Consider the following 14,134-nt stretch of genomic DNA (forward strand, 5'->3'; position numbering starts at 1 on the left):
TGATTAACATGTGGAATTCCCTGCTACAGGTGGTGGTGGCAGCCACAAGCATAGCCAGCTTTAAGAGGGGATTGGATAAAAATATGGAGCAGAGGTCCATCAGTGGCTATTAGCCACAGTATATACATATGTGTGTGTGTGTATGTATGTATGTATGCATGTGTGTGTGTATACACACACATATATTGGCCACTGTGTGACACAGAGTGTTGGACTGGATGGGCCACTGGCCTGATCCAGCATGGCTTCTCTTATGTGACACAGAGTATTGGACTGGATGGGCCATTGGCCTGATCCAACATGGCTTCTCTTCTGTTCTTATGTGACACAGAGTGTTGGACTGGATGGGCCATTGGCCTGATCCAACATGGCTTCTCTTCTGTTCTTATGTGACACAGAGTGTTGGACTGGATGGGCCATTGGCCTGATCCAACATGGCTTCTCTTCTGTTCTTATGAAACACAGAGTATTGGACTGGATGGGCCATTGGCCTGATCCAACAGGGCTTCCCTTATGTTCTTATGTCACACAGAGTGTTGGACTGGATGGGCCATTGGCCTGATCCAGCATGGCTTCTCTTCTGTTCTTATGTGACACAGAGTGTTGGACTGGATGGGCCATTGGCCTGATCCAACATGGCTTCTCTTATGTTCTTATGGTTGCCAGTCCCCAGGTGGGTAGCAAGAGAAAACTCAAAGGGTTCCGTGTAAGCCAGCCTCAGTAATCACACAAGGAACAGCACTGAGAAAATTAAATACTTACTAAGAAACACTCTCACATAAAATAAACTTTTAACCATCATACCCTGATACAAAAGCACCAATCATAAGTGTAACAGAAGGACCTAAGTAGATACTCACAACAAACAGTCTGAATCAATAAAAAAAAAAGTCCTATTTCCAAAGAATCCTCTGTCTTGCTTCCGAGGAACTCCAGTGAAGATGTGGGTTACTTCATAAGATGAATCTTCAATGTAATATTCCAAAGCACACAAACGCAGCAACGAAGTAGTACTTTGTCTTCCCCCGTTTCAATAAAGCTTTGACTAGCTTCTTGTTGAACTTATCAGACCATGGCAAGATTCTATAGGCTTTACACACAATTAAGTTTCCATTTATAAGGTCTGTGAGCTCCAGGAGGATTGGCTCCATCAGGGGGTGTGGCCTAATATGCAAAGGAGTTCCTGGTACAAAAAAGGTCCTGCAGATAACCCAGCCCTCCCCTCAAAAAAGATATAGCAAGGGGGGAAAGTGCAGAAAAGGGCAACTAAAATGCTTAAGAGGATGGGACACCTTCCTGATTGTGATGGAGAAGAAGAAGATGATGATGATTATGGTGATATTGGAATTATACCCCACCCTTCATTCTGAATCTCAGAGTCTCAGAGCAACCTACAATCTCCTTTATTTTCCTCCCCCACAACAGACACCCTGTGAGGTAGGTGGGGCTGAGAGAGCTCTCACAGGAACTGCCCTTTCGAGGACAACTCTGTGAGAGCTATGGCTGACCCAAAGCCATTCCAGCAGCTGCAAGCGGAGGAGTGGGGAATCAAAGCCAGTTCTCCCAGATAAGAGACCACACACTTAACTTGCTTTCAAGGCAAGTGAGTAGCAAAGGCAGTTTGCCATTGCCTTCCTCTGCAGAGCCTTCCTTGGTGGTCTCTCATCCAAGCCTTATGGTGACCCCAGGAAGGGTCTTTCAAGGCAAGTGACAAGCAGAGGTGGCTGGCCATTGCCTTCCTCTGCAGAGCCTTCCTTGGTGGTCTCTCATCCAAGCTGTATGGTGACACCAGGAAGGGTCAGGGAGAAGCAGAGGTGGTTGGCCATTGCCTTCCTCTGCATAGACTTCCATGGTGGTCTCTCATCCAAATTGTATGGTGACCCCAGCAACGGGCTTTTCAGGCAAGTGAGAAGCTGAGGTGGTTGGCCATTGCCTTCCTCTGCAGAGCCTTCCTTGGTGGTCTCCCATCCAAGCTGTATGGTGATCCTAGGAAGGGTCTTTCAAGGCAAGTGAGAAACAGAGGTGGTTGGCCATTGCCTTCCTCCGCAGAGCCTTTCTTGGTGGTCTCCCATCCAAGCCTTATGGTGACCGCAGCAAGGAGCTTTCAAGGCAAGGGAGAAGCAGAGGTGGTTGGCCAGTGCCTTCCTCTGCAGAGCCTTCCTTGGTGGTCTCCCATCCAAGTACTGACCCTACTCAGCTTCCAACTTATGGTAACTTCAGCAAGGGGCTTTCGAGACAAGTAAGAAGCAGAGGTGGCTGTCCATTGCCTTCCTCTGCAGAGCCTTTCTTGGTCTCCCCTCCAACGGCCAACCCTGCTTAGCTTCCATGACCTGAGAAGTCTAGTCTGGCTATGCAGACTAGGCCTTCTCTATTGATGTATCCCTCTTTCCCCGTTTCTGTCCCTGTGGAAATGCTGTCCTTACGTTGCTTTTGGTTCCCTCCCATTCCAAAGTCATGCACCTGCTTTCCTTCCACTGTGTTAGTAAACCAACCATAAAGAGAACACTGTTCTAGTCAGATTACCGACCCCTCCTGCTTCAAAAGTCGGGGCCTGACAGGACATGACAGAGGAACAGAATTCCTCAAAGCTAAGCTCACCAGCTTTTCAATCGGATACCTCCTCCCCCCTGCCCTGCCCCACCCCATGCCCTGGCCTCATTTTTGGCAGGAGCTCACAGGAGTGGAATTCACTGCCACAGGTGGTGGCGGCGGCTACAGTCACAGACAGCTTCAAGGGGATTGGATAAGCATATGGACCAGAGGTCCATCAGTGGCTATTATCTGATGGAACAGGCGGTAGACCTGGCTTGCGTGACAGAGACATGGGTGCGAGATGGTGAAACTGTTGCCTTGAGGCAGCTGGCTCCCCCAAGGGATCCAATGTGGTTTCTCTTATGTTCTTATATGACACAAAGTGTTGGACTGGATGGGCCATTGGCCTGACCCAACATGGCTTCTCTTATGTTCTTATGTGACACAGAGTGTTGGACTGGATGGACCATTGGCCTGATCCAACATGGCTTCTCTTGTGTTCTTATGTGACACAGAGTGTTGGACTGGATGGACCATTGGCCTGATCCAACATGGCTTCTCTTGTGTTCTTATGTGACACAGAGTGTTGGACTGGATGGGCCATTGGCCTGATCCAACGTGGCTTCTCTTATGTTCTTATGCGACACAGAGTGTTGGACTGGATGGGCCATTGGCCTGATCCAACGTGGCTTCTCTTATGTTCTTATGTGACACAGAGTGTTGGACTGGATGGACCATTGGCCTGATCCAACATGGCTTCTCTTGTGTTCTTATGTAACACAGAGTGTTGGACTGGATGGGCCATTGGCCTGATCCAACGTGGCTTCTCTTATGTTCTTATGTGACACAGAGTGTTGGACTGGCTGGACCATTGTCCTGATCCAACATGGCTTCTCTTCTGTTCTTATGTGACACAGAGTGTTGGACTGGATGGACCATTGGCCTGATCCAACATGGCTTCTCTTGTGTTCTTATGAGCAGAGCTCTGGAACCTCTAAATGTTATTGCACTTTTTTTTTCCTTATCCCCTCCCCCCCAAAAAAACAAAAACAAAAAACAACAACACTTGCTTCTGGGCTCTATGGTTCAAAACCCTGGGAGAATTTTGCTGAACTCTTAAGATCTGACAAACTTTCTAATATTTCCCCTGACAAAAAAGTGGAAAAAGAACCAAAAGATATAAAGCCAACTGATGGAAATCTCCCTCATGCCACTGTGGCAACAAAGGAGAAAGTAATTTAAAAAGTATGACGGGAGTAAGGTTTGGTTCTGACAATCAGGGGTGGGATTCTAGCAGGAGCTCCTGTGCATATTAGGCCACCCCCCCTTGATGTAGCCTCCAGGAGCTTACAAAAAAGAGCCTTGTAAGCTCTTGGAGGACTGGCTACCTCAGGGGTGCGTGGCCTAATATGCAAAGGAGCTCCTGCTAGAATCCCACCCCTGATGGCAGTTCTAATTCAAGAAGCATTTCAAGGTAGATGTGAGCTGTCACGATTTAGTCCACCTTCCGGAGATGTTAGGGGCATGTGGCATATGCAAATGAGTTGTGGTAATGAGCTCCGGTACCTCTTTTTCTATGAAATGGCCCCTGTCCGTGCCTATAACAGAAGAGGAATTCAGACCAGGGAGCTGGAGATCAAATCCATCTCAGTGTGGTGATTGAGCCACGGCAGGAATACTTGGGTTCCAAATTGGTAACTCTACCCAGAGCAAACGGATCGCCTTAGTTTGTAATAGCAGAGGAGCGCATGAGAGTCCCTTGGTGGGATTACGGGAGCGTAAAGAAGAAGAAGAAAAAGACAAAGAAGATGAAGAAGAAAAAGACTGCAGATTTAGATCCTGCCCTTCTCTCTGAATCAGACTCAGAGCGGCTTACGATCGCCTTTCCCTTCCTCCCACACAACAGACACCCTGTGAGGTAGGTGGGGCTGAGAGAGCTCTGACAGAAGCTGCCCTTTCAAGGACAGAGTCTTAGAACAGCTTACAATCTCCTTTCCCTTCCTCCCCTACAACAGACACCCTGTGAGGTAGGTGGGGCTGAGAGAGCTCTGACAGAAGCTGCCCTTTCAAGGACAGAGTCTCAGAACAGCTTACAATCTCCTTTCCCTTTCTCCCCCACAACAGACGCCCTGTAAGGTGGGTGGGGCTGAGAGAGCTCTTACAGCAGCTGCCCTTTCACGGACAACTCCTGCCAGAGCTACGGCTGACCCAAGGCCATTCCAGCAGGTGCAAGCGGAGGAGCGGGGAATCAAAGCCGGTTCTCCCAGATAAGAGAGCTCTGGCTGACCCAAGGCCATTCCAGCAGGTGCAAGTGGAGGAGTGGGGAATCAAACCCGGTTATGCCAGATAAGAGAGCTCTGGCTGACCCAAGGCCATTCCAGAAGCTGCAAGTGGAGGAGGGGGGAATCAAACCCGGTTCTCCCAGATAAGAGAGCTCTGGCTGACCCAAGGCCATTCCAGCAGCTGCAAGTGGAGGAGTGGGGAATCAAACCCGGTTCTCCCAGATAAGAGAGCTCTGGCTGACCCAAAGCCATTCCAGCAGCTGCAAGTGGAGGAGTGGGGAATCAAGCCCGGTTCTCCCAGATAAGAGAGCTCTGGCTGACCCAAGGCCATTCTGGCAGCTGCAAGTGGAGGAGTGGGGAATCCAACCCGGTTCTCCCAGATAAGAGAGCTCTGGCTGACCCAAGGCCATTCTGGCAGCTGCAAGTGGAGGAGTGGGGAATCAAGCCCGGTTCTCCCCGATAAGAGAGCTCTGGCTGACCCAAGGCCATTCTGGCAGCTGCAAGTGGAGGAGTGGGGAATCAAACCCGGTTCTCCCAGATAGGAGGAGCGGGGAATCAAACCCGGTTCTCCCAGACAAGAGTCCGCACGCTTCACCGCTACACCAAACTGACTCAAGGGTGTTCTGCTTTTCACCTGGGAATGTCGCCCTTCTAGGAAACATGAAGGGGACATCGTGGGTCTGTTAGAGGCTCACCTGACAGAATGGACTCTGCTGGCTGGGTCCCGGGTGGACGAAAGAAGCAGCGCTACCTGGAGCGAGGCAGAGCAGCCCCGCTGCCCCTTTCACCTGCCTGGGCCCCAGGCAGGCAGAAGGGGCAGTGCCTCTGCGACCTTCGCCTACCCCTCATTTATAGACCCCACCTATTCTGATCGGCAGGGGTCTTTAAATGGGAAAGGGAGGCAGATTGGCCGCTTCTGCTGCCTGGCTGCCTAGCAGAGAGAAGGAACCCCAGTCTTCCCTCATTTAAAGACCCCCATGGGGGACAGAGATGGGGCACAGGGGACAGCCTGGGGCGGCAAAAACCCTTGTGCCGACCCCACCCCCCTCACAGGTCTGTGGAAAAATTGTCTTCCATTAAACTGGTCCCTGGTGCCAAAAAGGTTGTAGCGCCCCCTAATGTCCAGGCGTACTGAGTCACTCACTCCAACAGCCCTATCCCTCACCAGCCTCTCTCTATCTTCCTGAGGCTCCACCCCCCCAAAAAAAAGAAAACAACAACAACAACCACCTCCAGGCATTTCTCCTCACAATCCCCAGGACCTTTAGAAGAAGTCCAGTTTGGAGGTAAGGACCTCTGGGCGATTATTAGCCAGTCTGTAACCTGCTTTTTCTAAGTAGGATGGCCAGCTCTAACTGGGGCGGTGATGTTCTGTATTCTTGGTGCTTGGGGGGGCACAATGGGAGGGCTTTTAGACCACTGGTGGTCCTCTTGATGGCACTTGGGTTTTTTGGCCACTGTGTGACGCAGAGTGTTGGACTGGATGGACCATTGGCCTGATCGAGCATGGCTTCTCTTATGTTCTTATGGCCCTGCTGGTGGACCTCCTGATGGCACCTGGGTTCTGGCCGCTGTGTGACATGGAGTGTTGGACTGAATGGGCCATTGGCTTGATCCAACGTGGCTTCTCTTATGTTCTTATGGCCCTGCTGGTGGACCTCCTGATGGCACCTGGGTTCTGGCCGCTGTGTGACATGGAGTGTTGGACTGAATGGGCCATTGGCTTGATCCAACGTGGCTTCTCTTATGTTCTTATGGCCCTGCTGGTGGACCTCCTGATGGCACCTGGGTTCTGGCCGCTGTGTGACATGGAGTGTTGGACTGAATGGGCCATTGGCTTGATCCAACGTGGCTTCTCTTATGTTCTTATGGCCCTGCTGGTGGACCTCCTGATGGCACCTGGGTTCTGGCCACTGTGTGACATGGAGTGTTGGACTGAATGGGCCATTGGCCTGATCCAGCATGGCTTCTCTTATGTTCTTTTGGTCCTGCTGGTGGACTCCTGATGGCACCTGGGTTCTGGCCACTGTGTGACATGGAGTGTTGGACTGAATGGGCCTTAAAGGCACCACTAAACTTTGCTGTCTTGGTAACTGTAAGCAGGAAAGAGTTCATTTTGAGATCCTTGGGATGTATAAAAAGAGGGGTCGTTTTGTAGAAAAACAGGTGGTGGAGCTCATTAGCATAATTCATCAGCATATGCCACTCCCTCCGCCAGTCAAAAGCAACCTAACACCAGAAAGGAGAGCCCTGGGCGAGCGAGGCCTGCTTGGTCTGGCTAGAGATTCAGCCAGCCCAAGCAGGCCTCGCTCAGCTGGGGCTCTCCTTGGCTGCCCCTTCCCCACAGTCAAAAGGCCAGCAAGCCACCCGCCGCCCAAAATCACATAAGAAGTGGAGAAAGGGTGGTGTGGCCTTCTCCAGGGGTTAATGAGGGCAGCTGGGGGCGTGGCAAAGCCCCTGGTGGCTGGCTGGCTGCCCGCTCTCCTAATCCAGGGATTGTTATGCAGCTGCACCTCCTATTCAGTGGACAAGGTAGGTGGGGAGGAGGAGGGGGAACCCTCAGAAAGGTTCAGGAGTGACGTCCTGCTGAATTCAAGAGCTGTGTAAAAATATGATGAATATCAGGGGAGCCGGCTAAGCAGGTGAATTGCTGGATGGCCCATTTCAGGGGTTGTTCTTATTTTTTTGCTAGCTGCCCCTTCAAAACAGTCCTTAAGTTGTCTGTATACAGGATATGGAGACATAATGAGAATTTCCGCCTCACAGCAGAGACTAGAGCAGAAAGCATTGTCGGCAGGTGCTTTTCCCACCCTGGGGTGACCTCGGCCGGCACAAACGCTGGAGCCGGTCCAATCCCGTTCCCTTTTTCCAGCAATTTCCCTCGATTGTTGCCTTTAAAAAGGGACGCCGACAGAATGCATCCCTGCAGTGAGACTGTTCCCTTGAGCTGGACTTTCCTCAGGAATTCTCCCATCTGGATTTTATTTTGCTTTTGCTCCTTGACCTAAGAGACCCCCCTCCCCTCCGAAAACCCAGCTCTTCCCAGACGCTCTCCCTCATATCTCCAGGAATTTCGGGACTCAAGAGGTCAAAAACCCTATGACCAAAGGCTGAACCCAATTGTGTTAGCACCTGTTCTTACTTAGGACACCTCCAGGCGAACATAAGAACATAAGAAGGGCCCTGCTGGATCACAGCAGTGCTCTATGTAGCCCAGCGTCTTACATACTGGCCAACCATTACCTCTGGAGGGCCAAAAATAGGACAGAGAGGTAAACATCTTCATAAGAACATAAGAAGAGCCCTGCTAAATCAAAAAAGGAGTCCATCTAGTCCAGCACCCTAAGAAGATCAGAAGAGCCCTGCTGGATCAGACCAGTGGTCCATCTAATCCAGCATCCTAAGAACATCAGAAGAGCCCTGCTGGATCAGACCAGTGGTCCATCTAATCCAGTATCCTAAGAACATAAGAAGAGCCCTGCTGGATCAGACCAGAGGTCCATCTTGCCCAGCATCCTAAGAACATCAGAAGAGCCCTGCTGAATCAGACCAGTTGTCCATCTAGTCCAGCATCCTAAGAACACAAGAAGAGTCCTGCTGGATCAGATCAGTGGTCCATCTAGTCCAGCCTCCTGTCTCTAACAGTTCCTCCGTAGGGCCAACAACAGGGCATAGAGGCCAAGGCCCTCATAAGAACATGAGAAGAGCCCTGCTGGATGAGATTAGTGGCCCATCTGGTCCAGCCTCCTCACATACTGGTCAACCAGTTCCTTTGGAGGTCCAACAAAAGGGCGTAGCAGCCAAGGCCTTCCCCTGATGTCACCTCCTGGCACTGGGATTCAGAGGGTGACTGCCTCTGAACATGGAGGTTCTCTTGAAGATCATGGTAGTTGCTACCTACAACTCTAGCCATTCTGTCTCATGAGCCATGGATCAACTGGGGGGGAAACACACACACACATTGACCAGACATCACAACAGTGGCTCTTCCACACACATTATGTGGCTCTTGAAGCCTCCATAGCCCCACTGGCCATCTTGGAGAAGGCATTTCTCTTTTTGAATCACTTCTTCACGCCAAGCCAGCTGACAGCTTGAATAAGCCATTTAAAAGTTAAAGTTGCTTTCTTTCCACTCCTTCCTTCCTTCCCTCTTTCTTTCTTTCTTTCTTTCTTTCTTTCTTTCTTTCTTTCTTTCTTTCTTTCTTTCTTTCTTTCTTTCTTTCTTTCTTTCTTTCTTTCTTTCTTTCTTTCTTTCTTTCTTCCTTCCTTCCTTCCTTCCTTCCTTCCTGGTCTCAAACATCTGATGTTTATTCTGTGTGGCTCTTGCATTAAGCAACGTTGGCCAACCCTGTTCCAACTTTTCACTTGGTACAGTGCAGTCCAGAAACCACTTTCCACCCGGATTCCATTGAAGGCATCAGCTGGATCTCACCATCGTCCTCCTAACGGCAGGGGATTCTATCCCTGCAGGAATCAGCCCCAGCCGCGCTTGAACCCTGACCCGCTCTCCTAAAGTACATAGCCCGGCATATGAGGTCAGACAGTAAACGGAGAGCAGCCCGGCGAAGAAGAAGCAACAATACAGCTGTGTTTTACGTGTACACCGTGCTGCTCTTAATTCAGCCAATCCCGCCGGTTTGTGCAAAAGGCAATACAGAGCAGTTAAGCTCACGCATTCCAGAAAACTGGGGTTTTGTGTTGTGTATAGCATCGCTCATTTTATTATTGGTGTGCCCGCCGCAACGTAAACAGATGGATCTTCACGGCTCACAACAGAGCTGAGAATCAACACAGGGGCATACTAGGGACACCAGTCTCTAGGATGAATGTCTGGTCTCCATGGCGCAAGATGATGACGAAGAAGATATTGGATTTATACCCCACCCTACACTCTGAATCTAAGAGTCTCAGAGCAACTCACAATCTTCTTTACCTTCCCCCCACCCACAACAGACACCCTGTGAGGTAGGCGGGGCTGAGAGAGCTCTCCTGGAAGCTGCCCTTTCAAGGACAACTCTGTCCTTTACTTTCTCCCCTCACAACTGACATCCTGCGAGGTGGGTGGGGCTGAGAGAGCTCTGACAGAAGCTGCCCTTTCAAGGACAGCTCTGCGAAAGCTATGGCTGACCCAAGGCCATTCCAGCAGCTGCAAGTGGAGGAGAGGGGAATCAAACCTGGTTCTCCCAGATAAGAGTCCGCACACTTAACTACTACACCAAACTGGCTCTCCAAAGAACAACTGGCCTAAGTCTGCCATGAAAACATCGTGATGTGATGTCACCCCATGAGTTGGTAAGGACTCGGTGCTTGCACCGGGGACTACCTTTACCTTTACCTTTTTAAGGTCCTTCAGGCACTACTGTCTTAGACAAACCAAGGTTTGTGTTTTACAATCTCCCAAAAGCCAGTATATAATAGAGTTATGATTTCCAAATTGGGAAGATTTTGGAGCTAGAACTCAGGGAGAGCAAGGCTTGCAGAAGGGAGAGGCCTCAGTGGAGTAAAATTCCATACGGTCCCCCCTCCAAAACAGCCGTCTTTTCCAGGGGTAAATGTCAACAGGTTCCAATGTAAGTGACCCCGGGGTCATGCAGTTTGGGGGTCCAATCAGGCCCCTGGAGGTTTCCTATCAGGCCCCCGAGCAACTGGCTGTCATCTGCTTCCTTCTCCCTATATCTTGCTTCCTTCTGCATAACAGCTTGCTTTTCAAGGCTTGCTCAATCGCACAGGAGCTACAGAGCAAAACCTCTATTTTCTCCATTGGCTGAGGCTCCTCCCTTGGGGAGGAAGAGAGCGGAGGAGGGTGAGCTTGCTTTGCCAGGCTCTCTCAATCGCACAACAGAGCTACTGAGCCAAGCCTCTCTTCCTTCTATTGGCTGAGGCTCCTCCTGCTCCTGGTCCCCTGCGGAAGGAAGGAAAGAGCCAGAGCTTCCTTTGCGCAGTTCCCTGGATCCCATAGGAGAGATTCAAAGAACGCACCTTTAAGACCAATGAGTGCTAACGTTTTAAGCATGTTTTACGTTTTTAAAAAATATATATATTTGTGTTTGTCTGTGCTCTTTATAAAATTTATATCTCTGCTACCTAATCTTAAATAGGTACACACATGGCCTGGCTCGATATGGCTCGGCCCAACCCAACATGGCCCAGCCCGACAAGGTCTCCTTTATGTCAGATCTGGCCCTCATAACAAATGACTCTGACACCCCTGAATTAAAGCCAAAAATCACCGGAATAGCAATAACACTTTTACACAAAGAGTGTAGATGCAACCTACATTTATCAAAATATATGCGTAACCCTGGTCATCAATAGCAATTTGTTAACCACTTGTCTGGAGGTTAGTTATAATTCCAGGAGGACTCCAGACAGCCCTTGGAGGATCTAGCAACCAAAAGAGAAGAAGAAGAAGAAGATATTGGATTTATATCCCGCCCTCCACTCCAAAGAGTCTCAGAGCGGCTCACAATCTCCTTTACCTTCCCCCTCCCCCCCCCACAACAGACACCCTGTGAGGTAGATGAAGATATTGGATTTATATCCCGCCCTCCACTCTGAAGAGTCTCAGAGCGGCTCACAATCTCCTTTACCTTCCCCCCCCCCACAACAGACACCCTGTGAGGTAGATGAAGATATTGGATTTATATCCCGCCCTCCACTCCAAAGAGTCTCAGAGCGGCTCACAATCTCCTTTACCTTCCCCCTCCCCCTGCACAACAGACACCCTGTGAGGTAGATGAAGACATTGGATTTATATCCTGCCCTCCACTCTGAAGAGTCTCAGAGTGGCTCACAATCTCCTTTACCTTCCTCCCCCACAACAGACACCCTGTGAAGTGGGTGGGGCTGGAGAGGGCTCTCACAGCAGCTGCCCTTTCAAGGACAACCTCTGCCAGAGCTCTGGCTGACCCAAGGCCATTCCAGCAGCTGCGAGTGGAGGAGTGGGGAATCAAACCCGGTTCTCCCAGATAAGAGAGCTATGGGTGACCCAAGGCCATTCCAGCAGCTGCAAGTGGAGGAGTGGGGAATCAAACCTGGTTCTCCCAGATAAGAGTCCGCACACTTAACCACTACACCATGCTGGCTCTTTCCTTACGTGGAAAGGAAGCAGGTAAAGAGCCCGAAGGCATCCACGATAAACCAGCCTCAAGTGTGAAAATTCACAAATTTATAACATGGAAGACTTATACAAAAGTGCAAAGCATATCACACCCGAATACACAGTCCTTCCATTTGCATCAAATGTTCTTATTCCTTGAAGTGGTAGATCCGAGGTGTGGCAAAGGCCGTGAGAATAGAGTCCAACGCTCCAATTTCTTTCAGCAGTAGCCGGCGTAGAGAAGAATGGCAGGAAGGCACAAGGCCGCAACAGGGGTGCACATATCGCCCTGTTTCGCACGAGGCTTCTTCAAGCTGCATAAATACAATATCAACAACCCCCAGTAATGCTTAATAACAAAACGGAGAGGAACAGTATTAAAACGAATAACATACCTTCAAAGCAATTTAAATCATTCACATATGGCAAACAGCTCAAATATTCTGCAGACAAGGAACGGCACTACGCAACGATGCATCGTATAATTATATGTGCATACACAGGCGTTAACCATTATTATGATCCTTAAAAGTTGCAGACAATACATCCCCAGTGACATACCGTGACAGTAACTATGCTAAAGAAAACAAGAAAGGTCGCAATCGTTATTAAGTCCATTCGGCGTCATGGAGTTAAATTTAAAGATCCAGCGCATTTCTTGTCTTAAAAGCCATTTATTAATATCTATTTTCCCCTGAAGCCATAACAGAAATTTCTCTAGAACAGGGGTGACCAATGGTAGCTCTCCAGATGTTTTTTGTCTACAACTCCCATCAGCCCCAGCCAGCATGGCTAATGGCTGGGGCTGATGGGGGTTGCAGGCAAAAAAACATCTGGAGAGCTACCGTTGGCCACCCCTGCTCTAGAACAAAAAAAAATCTTAAATAATTAGAGTTGTGTTTTAATTCTCGGAAATGGTCCACACAAGTTCTTCACACAAGACTTGTGTTCAAGGACGCGAGTTCTAACTGCGCGCCTAGCACCACCGGGGTTGCTTTTTGAACAAGCCCCCGGAGGATGGGAACCTGAGACGGCCTGACGACGAAGACAAGCAAAAAGATTTCGCAACAGAACGGCAAAAGGCGTTCCAAGTCGTCTGCACCAGAGCTGAGAACAAATTGAAACCCATGTTCCATCAAGAGGATGATATAGCGTTTAGGGGAGATGCACACCTGCGTGGTGGACGGCCGCCGCCTGGGCCCCCGGGGAAGGGCAGGTGCCAACTCAGCCAAGGCCACGAAGAGACAGGTGTGTTTGTTCCCAGCCAGCTGCTGCTGGAGCCCCGGGGTGGAGGAAAGCGCAGCAACCGGTTCCTTCTCTCCCCCTCTCTGGGGGGGCAGAACTGTGGGTGGTCGGAGGGGCCCTGGGCAGCTGTTTCAGATAACCTGCAGCTGAGACCAGCCCTGTTCCTGTGTTACTAGGATCTTCTAAGCCAGGGGTGTCGAACTCATTTGTTATGAGGGCCGGATCTGACATAAATGAGACCTTGTTGGGCTGGGCCATGTGTGTACCTATTTAAGGTTAGGTAGCAGAGAGATAAATGTTATAAAGAACACAAACACAAATATATATATATTTTTAAAAAAGCTTAAAACGTGCTTCAAACATTAGCACTTGTTGGTCTTAAAGGCGCTTTCTTTGCATCTCTCCCGTGCGATCTAGGGAACTGGGCAAAGGAAGCTCTGGCTCTTTCCGAAAAGGCTCTGGCAGTTCCTTCCGCATCACACCTTGCTTTGCCAGGCCAAGGGCTCCTGAGAAGATTTTGTGAACTTGATCGGAGTGCTCTCTGGAGCTCGTACGGCTCTGGGGCTCAGAGGGCCAGTTTGGTGTAGTGGTTAAGTGGGCGGACTCTAGGGTAGTCGAATTCAGGATAGTCTAGGGTACTCTAGGGTAGGGTAGTCTAATTCAGAAAATATCTGGGGACTTTGTGGGTGGAGCCAGGAGACTTTGGGGTGGAGCCAGACTTTCCCATTTCCAAAATAAATGCATAAAAATACAGCGGCGCAGTTCACCTGAATTCTCGTCATTCCTCATCCCCCCAATAGCTGCAATTCTAGTAAATGAAAGTGCAATCACACCAAAAGCAGCCCAAATGCACAGTGTGTGCAAGCTCACATTTTTGTGATCTCGCTGGGGCTTTACTCACAGGAACTGCCGTTCTTCAGCCTTACACAGGCAAACAATAGAGAGAGAGAGGTGGAGTCTTCCTCTGTCCCTAA

The sequence above is a fragment of the Heteronotia binoei genome, chromosome 8, assembly GCF_032191835.1.
Source record: "Heteronotia binoei isolate CCM8104 ecotype False Entrance Well chromosome 8, APGP_CSIRO_Hbin_v1, whole genome shotgun sequence".
NCBI lineage: Eukaryota > Metazoa > Chordata > Lepidosauria > Squamata > Gekkonidae > Heteronotia > Heteronotia binoei.